This window comes from Canis lupus, chromosome 14 (assembly GCF_011100685.1).
Source record: "Canis lupus familiaris isolate Mischka breed German Shepherd chromosome 14, alternate assembly UU_Cfam_GSD_1.0, whole genome shotgun sequence".
Taxonomy (NCBI): Eukaryota; Metazoa; Chordata; class Mammalia; order Carnivora; family Canidae; genus Canis; species Canis lupus.
The window spans coordinates 560,092-574,519 of NC_049235.1; the positions used below are offsets into that span (position 1 = coordinate 560,092).

General features: G+C 53.1%; 1 protein-coding gene across 1 annotated transcript in view; it reads right to left on the minus strand.

The window, feature by feature from the left end:
• WNT3A (Wnt family member 3A) overlaps positions 1-14,428 on the minus strand; it is a 48,057-nt gene that overhangs the window by 17,980 nt on the left and 15,649 nt on the right. The gene's annotated exons all lie outside the window — the stretch shown is intronic.

Consider the following 14,428-nt stretch of genomic DNA (forward strand, 5'->3'; position numbering starts at 1 on the left):
CGCTGTCCCTCCCCTCCAGCAGAGCCACACCTTTATTTTGTCTTCCTCCTTGGAGCCAGACTGGGCTCACTGCTGGCACTGGCCTGGGGCCTCTCCTGCAGCCGGTGTTCTAGACACTCAGGGAGCCCAGTGCACACAGCCCAGTGCTGCTTCAAGCTGCCTGAGGCCCCTGGTGGCCAGAACCACTCCTCCTGGGGGAAGACTGCCTCGGCCTCCGCCCACCACCCTCCTGTGACGTTGGGGGAGAGCCACCGAGCCTGGGGCCTTGCCCCTTACCCGAACAAGGGCTTGCTGCTTATCAGGCTCAGGCAGACAGGCCAGGCCGCCAGACACACTCGAGGGGAAGGGCGTGATCAGGGCGGTGGGGGAGGCCTTCAACTTGGGAGGAAGAACTCAGTCCAGCCCTGCTCACAGCTTGCCCCAATTGGCTCCCCTGTGGGTCCCAATCTCCCCTTCTGCCCTGAGCAGAAGGGGCTCATCACACACCAGGTCCGAAGGCCGAGGACACCGTGTATCCTTCAACTTGCTCTGAAGGAGAAGAAGCGTCTGAGGAAACGCCACAAGACCTGTGGCCAGAAAAGTGTGAGATGGGTTGTGCTGGCAAAGAAAGTCCATTTGGAAGTGGAAGACACGGCCTCCACGCAGTTTGGGAAGCTGAGACCTGGCATAGCAGATGCCCTGCCTGGCCCACCTAGCCGGCGGGCCCCACAGTGGGCAGGCGGCAGGTGCCTCGAGCAGGTGCTCCAGGGACACCCATGGAGGCCTTCCCAGCAGAGTCAAGGAATGTCAGGCAAACCCCAAAGGCCTGACCCATCTCCTCCTGGTCTCGAGGGCACAAGGGGCAAGGCCAGGCAGACACACCTAGGAGGGGACCCTGAACAGGTGGAAAATAGGTGAAATCGGGGTGAAGTCTGGAATTAACACCCAGGGATCTCTGCTTCAATGGATGCAGCTGGATCTGTGGGTTCTTAGCCTTGCAGGAGGTCTGGGAGGGGAAACGGAGTCAGCATCACTCCTGCAGTGCCTCTGTATGTCCACGGTTCTTTCCAGAGAAAAAGTAAAAGTGCATGCTGAGGTCGTGCAGGAGGAAGACCCCTGCATGCCCGGGTGACACCTGCAGGACTGGGGCTTCCCATCCAGGGATCTTGGGGTAGTGTCACTCCAAGCAGGAATCACAGGCCATGTCAGAAAGCTTGTGTGTGTGGGGTTGTGTTGTTGTTTTTGGATAGAGAACCTGTTGCTTTTATCAGATTTCCACTGGTGTTGGAAAGAAGAAGGTCATTATCTGACCGGCTGGAGTAGCCTCAGGCTTTGGGGGAGGTAGGATGGGGCTCCCCTGAGGCAGTGGGCGGGGAGGGCACAGCAAGGATCAGACTGGGGTCTGGAGCCCTGGCAGCTGCCCCAGTCACAGTAAAGTTCTTAGCCACCGACAGCAGCTTTGTCAGGTTTCTGCTTCTGTTTACACAACAGAGGCAGCTAGGGAACGAGAGGGGATCCATCCCACCGTGGGAAGGGAACCGTGTCTTGGGAATGAGATTGGAAACACCTTTGTCACTGTCACTGGCCATGGGCTACAGCAGGTCAGGAGAGGAGGAGGGGACACAGGTCTGGGATGGTGGCCAAAGGGCCTGTGCTGCCAGTGTGCCAAGTCCCTGGGACACCACCTGCCTGAGCCCTTGGAGCTGCTCAGACCGCCCTGCTGGCCCCAGGACTCTCCTCCACACCCGTGAGATGGGCTTTGCCTCCCGGGGTCTCAGAACTCTGGAACAGGACCGATCTTGTTTCCAGACTTGGATTTCATAGGCTTGTCAAGTACCAGGGATCATTTGAGGACTGAATTAGGACTGCCAGGTGTTCTCACTTCCCTGTGAGAGGATAAGGCATATGGAAAATGTCACAGTTTCAGAACTGAGGTCGGGGCTGGGAAAAGGAAGGAGAAAGGAAATTTGGTGACAAAGTCGTTCTGTGAGTTAAGCCTTCTCCACGGGGAAAGCCATCTTTGCCAGGAACTTGACATTGTTTCATTACCAATTATTTATTGAGTTCCTGTGAAATGTCAATGATCTATCCTTCCTGCCATTCATCTACCATCTATTCATTTATCCATCTATCCATCCACCCATCCACCATCCATTTATCCATCCACCATCCATTTATCCATCTACCATCCATTTATCCATCCATTTACCCATCCATCCACCATCCATCCATCTGGGATCTAAGAGTCTGTAAAGAGCTATATACTAGGCTCAAAACCAGGAATATGAGGTGGGTAAGATGTAAGGTGCCCATTCTCAAGAACCAAGCTAATAAATCTGCAAGAAAGGGGATTGCTGCTCTATCTGATGAAATTTCTAACAACCCAGGCTTTCAAAAGGTGAAGGAACTACCCACCCAATTGTTAATTAAGGAGAACCTAGATGACCCACTCTCAGGTGGAAAGAATCCTTGCATGGAGGGATGCCTAGGTGGCTCAGTGGTTTGGCTCAGGTCGTGATCCTGGGGTCCTGGGATCGAGTCCCACATCAGGCTCCCCACAGGGAGCCTGCTTCTTCCTCTGCTTATGTCTCTGTCTCTCTGTGTCTCTCATGAATAAATAAATACATCTTTAAAAAAAAAGAATTCCTGCACTGGAAAGAAAGAGGGTGAACCAGGGGAATCCTGTCTTTAGTAAGAGGCTCCGCTGTTGTGGATCAAGTTCGTGGCTTTGGGCCGTGCTAAGCCACCTGCCTTACAGTTCATGAGAGATAGAGTAGGAGAAATAGTAACATATAATGAAGCTTGGCAATGTGAACTCTGGGGCAGGATTGGGATGGATGGATGAGTAGATGAATGAGTGGGTGAGTGGCTGCTGGATGAATGAGTAGGTGGGTGGATGGGTGGGTAGATGGTTGGATGTATGGATGGGGGGATAGATGAGTGGATGGATGGGTGTGTGGATAAGTGGATACATGGATGGATGGATGGATGGATGGATGGATGAATGATAGATGAATGTGTAGGTGGATGGGTGGGTGGGGATATATGATGGATGGATGGATGGATGGATGGATGGATGGATGGATGGACTTATGGATGGATGGATAGATGGTAGATGGGTGGATGAGTAAAGTCTGGAGCAGCTGAGGGAGTCCCGTGTGGTGAGAGCTGGGTGTATGGCAGAAGGCAGGGAGAGCACCCCACAGTGCTCCATCACAGTTAGGCTAGTGGAGCCTTAGGTGTCACCCATCAGATGGGCTTCCGCAGTAACTTTGCCTCCTTGGGTTTCAAAAAAATTTGAGGGATCTTAACAAATTCTTGTTTCCAGATTTGAATTCCACAGGCTTGTCAAGTAGGAGAGATCATTTGAGGACTGAATTAGGATCACCACTTGTTGTTACTTTTACTTTTTTGTGAGAGGATAAGACATTAAAAATAACATAATTTTAGAGAAAAAACTTTTTACATGCAAAAAGAATGTTTTCTGGGTACTTTGTGTTGAAGAAAGTTCACCTTCTCACATTTCACCATGAAGTTGGTGATCAGCAACTGCTAATTGAGCACTGACCGTGTTCTTAGTGGACAAGAATCCTGCAGCCTCTGCTCTGGAGCTGACCTTCTTGCAGGGAGGCCATCCAGGAGGCTGTTTCAGCAGAGACCGAGAGGACACACTGCCTTGAGTCTGGCGAATCCTTTTAATGCTGCTGAGAGAACCGGCCCAGGAAGAAGAAGGGCACTCCTCTCTCTCTCCCATTGCCATGGGTCCTGTAGGCCCCCTCACCCCAGCATGCAGGCCCACAGCAGTAATGCTGAGCCCAGACAGGGCCCAGGGAGAGGCTCCTACACCCCCAGCAAAGGGTCCTGAGATTCCACCAAGCTGGTTTTGGTGGCTGCAGCCTTGAGGTGGCTGGGCCCCATCTTCTCCTGGGGGACGACTGTGAGGGCCAACACTGAATGAGAAGGATAGGGACATTTACATAAGCTCCTGGGATGAGACTATCCGTCTAGGGGGCTGCTGCAGTGGCCTTTCCAAGAAACACAAGTGACCTCTGGCAGGAGAAGTTCCTGGAAGGGGCTGTGGTTCAGATGTGAGCACTGATTGATGTGATGGAATTCCTGTCTGCCCAGGTGGGCCCCTCAGGAAGCTGTGCGGGGAAGAGGGCCTAGGGGCTGCCCCAGCAGCAGACACCCCGGGCAGCATGTCACACCAGACACATGTTGGGCCCATAGCCATAGTTCTTGGAAGGATACCTATTTCTCTAAAGGGTCTCCAGGTGATTCTGATGCAACCCTGGACTGAACCCCCAGGCTCTACCATAGCCCAGAGCACCATGACTCACAGGCCCATCCCCCTCCTCAATAGTGGCCAGATCCAATAGAGGCTTGTAGAAGGAGGCCCCAAATGATACCCACTCAGGAGAGGGGGAGGGGGTTTCTGATACCACCTCTTTAAGAGGGATGTGAGGGGTGACTACGGGATCTAATACGGGGTCTCTGACACCTGCCCAATCAGAGGAACATGGGGGGCTAACACGGGAGGTACTGACAGCCACTTCCATCAGAGGGACATGGGGGCTAACATGGGGGGCTCTGACACCCGCTCCACCAGAGGGACATGGGAGGCTAACACGGGGGGTACTGACACCCGCTCCATCAGAGGGACATGGGGGCTAACATGAGGCGTACTGACACCCGCTCCACCAGAGGGACATGGGGGGCTAATATGGTGGGCTCTGACACCTCCTCTGTCAGAGGAATGTAGTGGGCACAGAGGAATGGGGGGGGGGGGTGTTTCTGACCTCTCCTCATCAGAGGAACATCAGGGGGCTAGTATGAGGGCTGACACCTTCCCCATCAGAAGCACGTGGGAGGGCTAATATGGGGGACTTTGACACCTCCTTCATCAGAGTACTTGGGGGAGCTAATATGGGGGGCTCAGTTTCCTCTCCCTATCAGAAGGATGTGGTGGGGGCTAACATGGGGGCTCTGATCTTTGCACATCAGAAGGCCTTTGCACATCTGATGGGGAGCCATCTTGGGGGATCTCTGACATCCCCTCCCTCCTGCCATGGGTTGTAGACCTTTCGTCTGGCGCCTATATGAAGCCTGGGCCCTGGCCACCTGCCTTTAGGACTCAGGGGCCTGTCTCTTGTCAGCTGGTGGCAGGCAGGGACTTAGACCAAGACAGGGTAGGGTGTGAGCTCTCCTGGGAGCCACAGGTCCTGCCTATCAGAACCTTTCCTTGGCTGACCAGTGGCAGAGGACCCGCTCTCCCTCAGCTGAGGCACCTTGGGACCCCAGGCTGTCTGTCCTCTGGACAGTGCTGACCTTGGGGTATGATCTGGCGCTGAGGTGGGTGCGCCTACATGTCTGCGGAGGGGGTGCTGTGGGGGGGCATGCTGTCCTGCCTCTGTGGAGCCCCCCTGGCAGGGGTTCCTGGTGTGCAGCCCATCACCGCAGTACCTAGTGAGGATGCTGGCTGAGAGGGCGCGCTGCAGCTCTGTCAGGCTTCTCTCTGCCTCCCCTGGCCCTACTGCTCCCAGAGCATCGCTGGTGGCCCTAGGAGAGAACTGAGGTGCTCTCACCATGTGGCGCCCCCAGTACACAGCAGGCCCAGCCCACAACCAGGGTGGTGTCTCCCTGTCTGGACCCCCGGGCCTCTACCCACCTGGCAGGTGAGGGGTGGAGTGGGGGGCTGTCCCTCTGCTGGAGCAGATGCACCCATCTCCCTCCTCTCTGGCCAGGAAGACCTGGAAGGCTCCTCTAGAACATTCGGGAAGGGGATGCCTCTTCGGCCCCCCCACGCCCCAACACGGAGCGTGTGGCCCCACGGAGCGGAGGAGCCCGGGGCCAGCTCCGCCCCTGCGCCCAGCACATCCACCTTCCGGGGCCCTGCGGTGGGCGGGCCCTGCGACGGCATTTGTTAACCCCCGGCCGCGCCGGCACAAAGGAGGAGCCACCTGACCGCGGAATGCGGCCCGCGCCCCACAGCGGCCGCGGCCCCTGACACCGCCCGGCCGGCGGCGCGGCCGGCGTCCTGATTACCTGCTGGGGCTAATGAATCTGGCTTTGTGAGCCACTGTCACGCCGCGTTAGGCCCACAATGGGCCGTGATATTTTATATGAATTTCCCCCTGGTCGGCGATTAGGCCATAGCCAGCCAGTCATAGCAACCGGGAGGTATGCGCGGCCCGGGGCCCGAGGCGCGCGGGGAGCGCGCTATTCACACGCTGCGGCACAGCACTCCCGAGGGCGTGTGAATCGCCCGCAGCATTTCACTTTCTCTTGTGCTTAATCTTGTCCTCGTCGTGGGGACATTGTGTTCTGAGCCGGGCGCGGCGGGGAGGCGCCGGGGTCCCTCCTGGCCCCTCTACAGCCCCCCCGCAGGGCAGAGTTAATGATATACAGGGGAGGCCGTGGAGACCGGCAAGCCCCCCAGCCACGGAGAACCGAAACACTTTCCGATGGGGGTCAGGGGTCGCAACCTGGATTCGGGAGGCCACCTCCCCCTGGGGCCTGGCCGGCCTGCCCCAGCCCCGTGCCTGCGTGCCTGCGTGCGCTCCGGACACCCAGGGCAGCCGACGGACCACCCCCTGGAGTCCTGGACCCTGGGGGGGGGGGAGGCTCTTCCAGGAGGGGGCCACCTACGTGACCCTTGCACCTCCTCCCCCGGCCCAGGCCCCCAAGGAGACCCGTAAGAAGGAGGGCACACTGACCAAGGAGGAGGCAGGGGACTGCGGAGGAAGGACACCGTTGGGGGTGGGGGGGCACAGTCTTGCTGAGAAACGTGACTGACACCGGTAGACCCTGCCAGGAGCTTGGGGAGTCTGACCAGGAGAACTGAGCAGGCCTGATGCTGAGAGGGTCAGTCTAGGCCCCTAGAGGGTGAGCTAGTAGATTCCCAGGCCACGGCCTGCCCCCACCTCTCCCAGCAGTACGTGGGGACACCTGCTCCCTGGTGTGGACGGGCAGGCCAGCATCCCTCCAGCCCTGAGACCCTGGGGTAGCCTGGGGAATACGGCCCTGTTGCACGGGGGCTCTGAGTGGACAAGGCAGGCTGGGGTGCAGGTGGAGAGGCCCCAAGCCCTCCCTCCCCTCTTCCTGAAGTTATAGGCTGCCCCAAAGTTCCCTGGCCTGGGCCTGGGCCCCTGGGGCCCAAGCTCCTGCAGGGGCTTGTCTTGCCTGGGCCTCCTCTAGGCTGGCAGCGGGCGTCTGCTGGGGCACTGAGCCTGGGGACCAGCCTTGCTTGCCCCACGTCTTCCCCACCCCCTCACCTCCCTGAGGGTCAAGAGGAGGTGTTGGCCAGCTCTCAGGCAGGCTGGCCCTTCAGGTGCCTGGGGGCCCGGGGACCTGCCTGGAGGAACAGATAGCTACCTTGCACTCAAAATTCTTCAAATGCTTTCTGCCCTATGACGCGAGTTACATGGGGTGGCGGCCTTCCGGAGCACGGGCAGAGGGCAGCTCTTCCCAGCCCCATGCTCTGCACGGGCAGCTTCCGGGGGTTGGGCTGGACGACCCCGCCTCTGGCACACACACGTGCTCACACACACATGCACACGCTTGCACACGTCCACACAGGGCCGGGCCCCTCTCTTCGGCTGGCCGGGCAGCATTAAGCTCTGTTCAAGAGGCCGCCTCAGCAGGGGTGGCCAGGCGCCCCGTGGACCCTGCCACAAAGCTGGGGTGACCTCTGACACGATTAGGGTCGCCCTGACCCTAATCCAATCAGATTGATTACCACAGGCGCGTCCAGGCGGGCAGGCAGGGGCCTCCACAATGGCCTCCCAGAGCTGGCTTCTCCCTGGGGCACCTGGCGGCTCCTTCCTAGAGGGCCTTTCAGCTCTCTGGCCACAATGAATTCCGCCATTTCTCAGCCCTGTGGCGGGCAAGGGGGAGAGGGGGTGAGGGGGCTTTCTTTTTCCATGAAAGCCAAGTGGTGAGGGCCTGGGGGCTGAGATGATTTTCATCAGGCAGAAATGGTAGAAGGGGACAGACAGGAGTGGACACAGGGAGCACAGGGCAGAGAAAGGATCCTGGACACGAGGAGGGGACATGGGGGTCATGGAAGTTATGCGGAGTGGACGTGCGGAGGGGACATGGGGAGAGGACATGGAGGACATAGGTATATGTGCAGGAAAGGGGCCAGGACACGGATTTTCAAGGAACAAGGGGGTGCATGGGGAGAAAGGGAGCTCCCTGGGACCACAGCCCAGGAGCCAGAGGCTTGTCTACTCCTTGGGTCCCTGCTCGCTGGGCTCCCCTGCTCCTCTCTTCTCATCCCAGACCCCTGTCAGGTGTTCTCAGCACAGGCCGGGGTGGACCCAGGAGTCCTGGCCTGGTCCTTGCACTGCTTCTCCATGTCCTCACTTGCAACCAGAGCAGCAGTTCATCGGAGGGCTGTTAGGTAGTATTCAAGTTCCTGTCGTGTGCAAAACACTTAGCATATCCAGAAAGCACTGTGAACATGTTCCAAAGAAAGAGAAAAACTTTTGAGATCCAGCTCAGAGGCCACCTCCCTTGGGAAGCCCTCATCTGCTCAGCACCTCCTTCTGGAGCACCAGCTATGTGCCAGGGCACTCATTGGCACTGCCCTAGCATCTGCCTTGCATTTGTGCTGCGTGGGCACCTGCTGTGTGTGACAGGGGACCCACAACAGACGTGAAGATGCCCTGCAGGGCCTGGTGTATGTCCTGGGACAGTGACAGTAGGGAAGGACTCAAGAATCTCGGAGCAGCCCTGGGGCCTGGCAGAGGGCTAAAGGGTAAGATGGAGCTGGAGAGAGGGAGGCTTCAGGGACTGAGGTGGTTTCAGACTGTGGGGGGCAGTGAGGACGGGGTGCAGAGGCAGGCAGCTCTGGATGGGCAGGGAAGTCTGTGTGCCACAGCCATGTCTGAAGCAGTGGGGAGTGGCAGAGGCCCCCCGGAGAGGGCCTGGGCAGCAGGTGGTGGTAATGCAGGAGAGCAGAACAGCAGGGAGTGGGTGCAGAGGCCAAGGGCCCTTAGAGGCCACCCTGATTGAGGAACTTGCAGGCATGTCTGAGCATAACTGCAGGGCTGTGGTTTTGGCTCTCAGATGATGTAACCTGATGTATGAACTTGTGGGAAAAGGATGGAGCATGTGGCAGAGGGGGCAGTGCTGCATCCCAGTGGGAACTATGGCTCACCCTAGGGGTCTCCAAGGGAGGGGGGTGTGTAGAAATGGGCCAGGATCTTTGGACAGCATACATGGTTCCAAGGCATTCTCCCTTCCTCTCTGCCTGTACCCCTACAACCACCATATCCCACTTGTCCCAGGAGGGGATTCCTAGGCTTCCGGGCCATGTTGATAACAACGAGGCCATGGAGTTCTGTGGCGCTCTGTGCAAATTGGGTACCTCATCCAGCTCCTTGTTTTCCAGAGTGAAAGGAGGACCCAACCAAGCCATGAGCGGACATATTTTTTAAATGTTTTGTTAATAGATCACTATGTGACTTTTGTCACTTACAATTCAGAAAAAAAAAAACTCAAAGAATTGAGAGACACATTATATTAAAACTCTCCAAAAACAAAAACAAACAAACAAAAACTCTCCCATGTTTTTCTTTGATGTGAGTGAGGATCTTCATACCTGGATTTTTAAAAGTTAAGAACAGGATACCCAGTGATGAAAGATGGAAAGCCACTCCTGACATCAGGAGGAAATCAGGGGTGCCTGTTTTGCTCACTGCCACCCAATAATGTCCCAGAGGCTCTGACCAGGGCAAGGAGCAAGAAAAGAAAGGGTATCTAGATTGGAGGGAAGAAGGAAAACTGTTCCCATTAGCCAAGGATATGAAAATCCTATGGAATACACAGAACATCCATCAGAACTGCTAAACCTTCTGCAACGTTACAGACCATGAGGCCGAGATCCAAAACCAATTATGCTTTTCTATGCACCAGCAATGAACAATCCAAAAATAAGATTAAGGAAACGATTCCACTGACAACAGCATCAAAAAGAGTAAAATACTTTGGTCTAAATTTAGCAAAAGAAGGTTTTGTACACTGGTTTGTACACTGGAAATTGCCCACTGTCATTGAAAGAAACCGAAGAAAGCCTCAATACGTGGAAAGACATCCCACATTCATGGATTGGGTGGCTTAATATCAAGATGGCAAAATTCCCCAAGGTGATCCACAGATTCAACGCACTATGTAATGATGTGAGCTTTTGTTTTGGCAGAAACTGACACGCTGATCCTAAAATCCATACGGGAAGGTAAGGGGTTGTGGACAGTCACAACAGTCTTGAAAAAAGTGGAGCAAAGTTGGAGGACTCACACTTCCTGATTTCCAACTGTACCGCTGACCAGGCAGAGAACAGACCATGGGGTAGAAGAGAGCTCTGAAGGAAACCCACCTTCCTTCCCTACCTCCTAGGTGGACTGCCTTCCTCACCACCCAGTTGGCAGCTGCTGCAGGTAGGTTAGCTTCCTGTCTGCTTCCTGAAATCCCTGACATTCTTTTCTATCTCAGGGAGCAGGGTTGTCCAGGGGCCTACTGGACATGAATCCTCGGGCCACAACTCCACTGGCCACAGCACAGCAGTGGGTGTGGCAACCATACCACACACATATGTTCACATGTGCACAGGCACCTACACACACATACACATACGTGTGTAGATTCACTCATGTACCTGTGTGCTTACAGATGCACATATGCATGCCCACATATGCATATACCACACATGTACACCCACCCACCACACAAATGCACACACACACACACAGGCCCTCATACAGCTGGCATATCACAGTGTCCTATGACCTAACTCCTCCACACACGGCAGCCGCTGTCCCTGTGAGGACGACCATGTAATTACCTCAACCAGCAACAACTCTGTGAAGTCAGCTGAGTGGCAATTAGTCTCCCATTTTATAGACAGGGACGCTGACACTCCAGGAAGCTGGCTGACTCACCAAAGTCACATAGTGTGATGCCCCTCTCTTCCCTGCATGGCCCCTGGGCATGGCCATGACCACCTGAAGTAAGGGAGCCTCAGGACCTTGAACAAATGCAATCTGGCACCACCAACCCTCCATGCAATGCTTGGTTGCCTGCTCAGGGCCCCCCTCAGTTGTCCTCCCCTCCACGCACACCAGTGGTTTCTGGGCCCAGTGTAGCTTCCTCCCAGCATTGCTTGTCCTTCCTTCCTCTTCATTCCAGAGGCAACTACACCACTGCATGTTCCATCCTTCATTCTTATCTCCCTAGGGACCTCTACATGCCACTGAGGCATGGGTCTCGGTCTCCGACCTCAGAACCCAAGTGGACCTTCATAAGTGCCTCCACTAACAGAACGTGGCACTGTATGGCCTCTGAGGCCAGTTTGGAAAAGGGGGTATGGAATGGCATCAGCAAAACATCAGAGTGAGGAGCTCCAAGGGCCCCTCCCTCCACAGAAATATGGAAAGAATGGAGCAGAAACTGTCAGAGCCCTGGAAAGGAGTTCAAGGTTTTTAGCAATCAAGCAAATGCTGAATCAAGACAAAAGTGTCTCTGACAATGTGAGAGAGCTTTGAGGCACTTTCACTTGGTCACAGCACCACCCTCCCTGGCACAGGGAACACTGGAGGCAGCAGTGTGCATTGTTCCCACATGGGTGGCTGGTTCCAGAAGAAGCAGAGTGGATGTTGTTCCTCAAGAATTTTGTCTATTTGGCCTGTCTGGGGGTTCCCTGAAAAACTGATGCCTACCTCAGAATTCTCTCAGGTGGAACAGTGGCCAAGCAGTACTCCTGGAAAACACTGAAAATCAGATTGATGAGCTCCTGCCATGTGGGGCAAAAAATTACAGTTGCGGTGGACAACAGACATAGTGACCACCTGGGGGGAAAGTGCTGGGGATAACTGCCTTGGGGAAGGAAGTGTTTGAAGAGCTCCTGTGTACCAAGAGAGCTAAAGCTATGTGCACACCAAGGGTATAACATGGGGTTAAGGAGGGACCATAAGCTTTCACTCACAGCTGATCTTCAGGCTCAGTACAGGCAGGCAGCGAGGGCTAAGACGGGGCTGTGAGCAGATGAGCTCATGTTGAAAGCCAGCACAACACAGCCAATCTGCAAAAACCAGAGGAGTCTTCTTCCTTTGCTTTGTTTTCTTTTCTTTTTTCCTCCAAGACATTAAGGAAAATTTTTTGCCAAACCACTAGCTGACCACAAAGTAAAGACAAGTCACTGAATAAACAAGCAACTACAATCCACAGTAAGCACACCAAACTCCAAGGAGGGGAAAGAATTTGATTCTCTGAGTAACCATCTTATAATAATCAAAAGGTGCAGATTCCAACAAAAAATTACAAGGCATGCAAAGACACAAGAAAGTGTGGGCCATTCACAGAAAAGGGAAATTAACAGCAAGTATCCCAAGGAAGCACAAATATTGGATATACCAGACAAAGACTCTGAATCAATGTCCTAAATATGCCCAAAGGGATAAAAGAAACCAGGAGAACAAAGTCTCAACAAAGAGAGAATATTGGTAAAGAGATAGAAATTACAAAAACAACCAAATAGAAATTGTGGTGCTGACAAGTATGGTTACTTGAAGCAGGATATTTGCTAGAGGTTTTCAACAGCATAGCTGAGTAGGCAGGGGAAAGAATCAGTGACCTTGAAGACAGTTCTATTGCAATTATGCAATCTGAGGAGCAGAAAGAAAAAAGGATGAAGAAAATTGAACAGACCTGTTGGACACTATCCACTGTAGCAACAAACATTGTATTGCAGGAGTCCCAGGGGAGGATAGAGAGAAAGGGACAGAAAAAATATTTGAAGAGACAACAGCCAAGAAGTCCCAAATTTGATGAAGGACTTGAACCAGTATTTCCAGGAAACTCAATGAACTTCAAGTTGGATCAACATAGAGAGATCCACACTGAGATATATTTTAATTGACTATCAAAATACAGAGACAAAGAAAGAGAATCTCTAAAGCAGCAAGAGAGGAGCATCTTGTCACATATGAAGGGTTCTGCATGAGATTAACCACCAATTTCTCATCAGAAACTAGAGTCAGAAGGCAGTGGGATGATATGTTTCACATACTGAAGGAAAACACTGTCAACCAAGAATTCTACCTCTGGCAAGACTATCCTTTCAAAGTGAACCATTGACTTGGATGAGATGGATGCCTTCCTAGACACACATACATACCAGAACTGACTTAAGAAGAAATAGAACATCTGAGCAGACCTATAACCAGGAATGAGATTGGATCAGTAATGTAAAGCCTTCCAAGAAAGCAAAGCTTCGCTGGTGAATTCCACCAAACAATTAAAAAGAATCCACACCGACACTTCTCAAGCTCTTACAAAAGGCAGGAAAGCAGGGGACATTTCCTAACTCATTCCCTGAGGCCCGTGTTGCCCTGATCCCAGAGCCAGACAAAGACACTACTGCAGGGAAAGAGAACCGCGGACCCATGCCCCTTGTAAATATTGACACAGAAATCCCTAACAAAATACTCACACACCAAATCCTCCAGCATGTTAAAGGGATTATTGACCATGACCAATGGGGATTTATCCTAAGAATGCACGGGTGCTTCAGTGGAGGAAAATCAACCAATAACACCACATCACATTAAGAGAACGAAGGAACAAAACCTCATGGGCATCTTAATTGGGGCAGAAAAAGCATTTGGTATAATCCAACACCGTTTTGTGATACAACAGCTCAACAGATGAAGACTAGAAGTGAATTTCCTCAACCTGATAAAGGGCAGTTATGGAAAACCCACAGCTGACCTCTCACTTGATGGTGAAAGACTGAAGTGTTTCTCCCTGAGACCCGGAACAAGGATGCCCACTCTCACCCCTTCTGTGCAGCATGGTGCTGGAAGGGGTAGAGCAAGTAGGCAAAAAGAAATCAAAGGTAGGCTAACTGCACAGGAAGAAGTAGAGTCACCATTCATAGGTTACATGGTCCTATACATGGAAAATCCTAAGAAACTTGCAAGAAACCCTCTCAGAGCTACCAAAATATTAACCAAAGTTGCAGGATTCATGATCAAAACACAGACATTAGTCATATTTTATACAGTAGCAATGGACAGTCCAAAATGGAAAATAATATAACAGTTTCATTTATAGTAACATCAAAAAGGATAAAAAAAAAAAAAAAACTTAGGAACGCGTCCACGAGGGAAGTGCAAGGCTTATGCACTGAACAAAATGTAGCTGGAAGAAACCAGGGAAGACCTAAATAAAGAGAATGTTATCTCATGTTCAGAGATTAGGAGGCTTAATAGTCTTAAAATGGCAATACCCTCCCCCCCCAAAAAAATCTACAGGCCGGATGTAGTGCCCATGAAAGTCTCAAAGCCTTTTTTGCAGACCTGGAGAAGTTGACCCTAAAATTCAAGGGACCCCAGATGATCCTGTAAAAGAAAAACAGAATGGAGGATTTGATTTGCATTTCCTGACT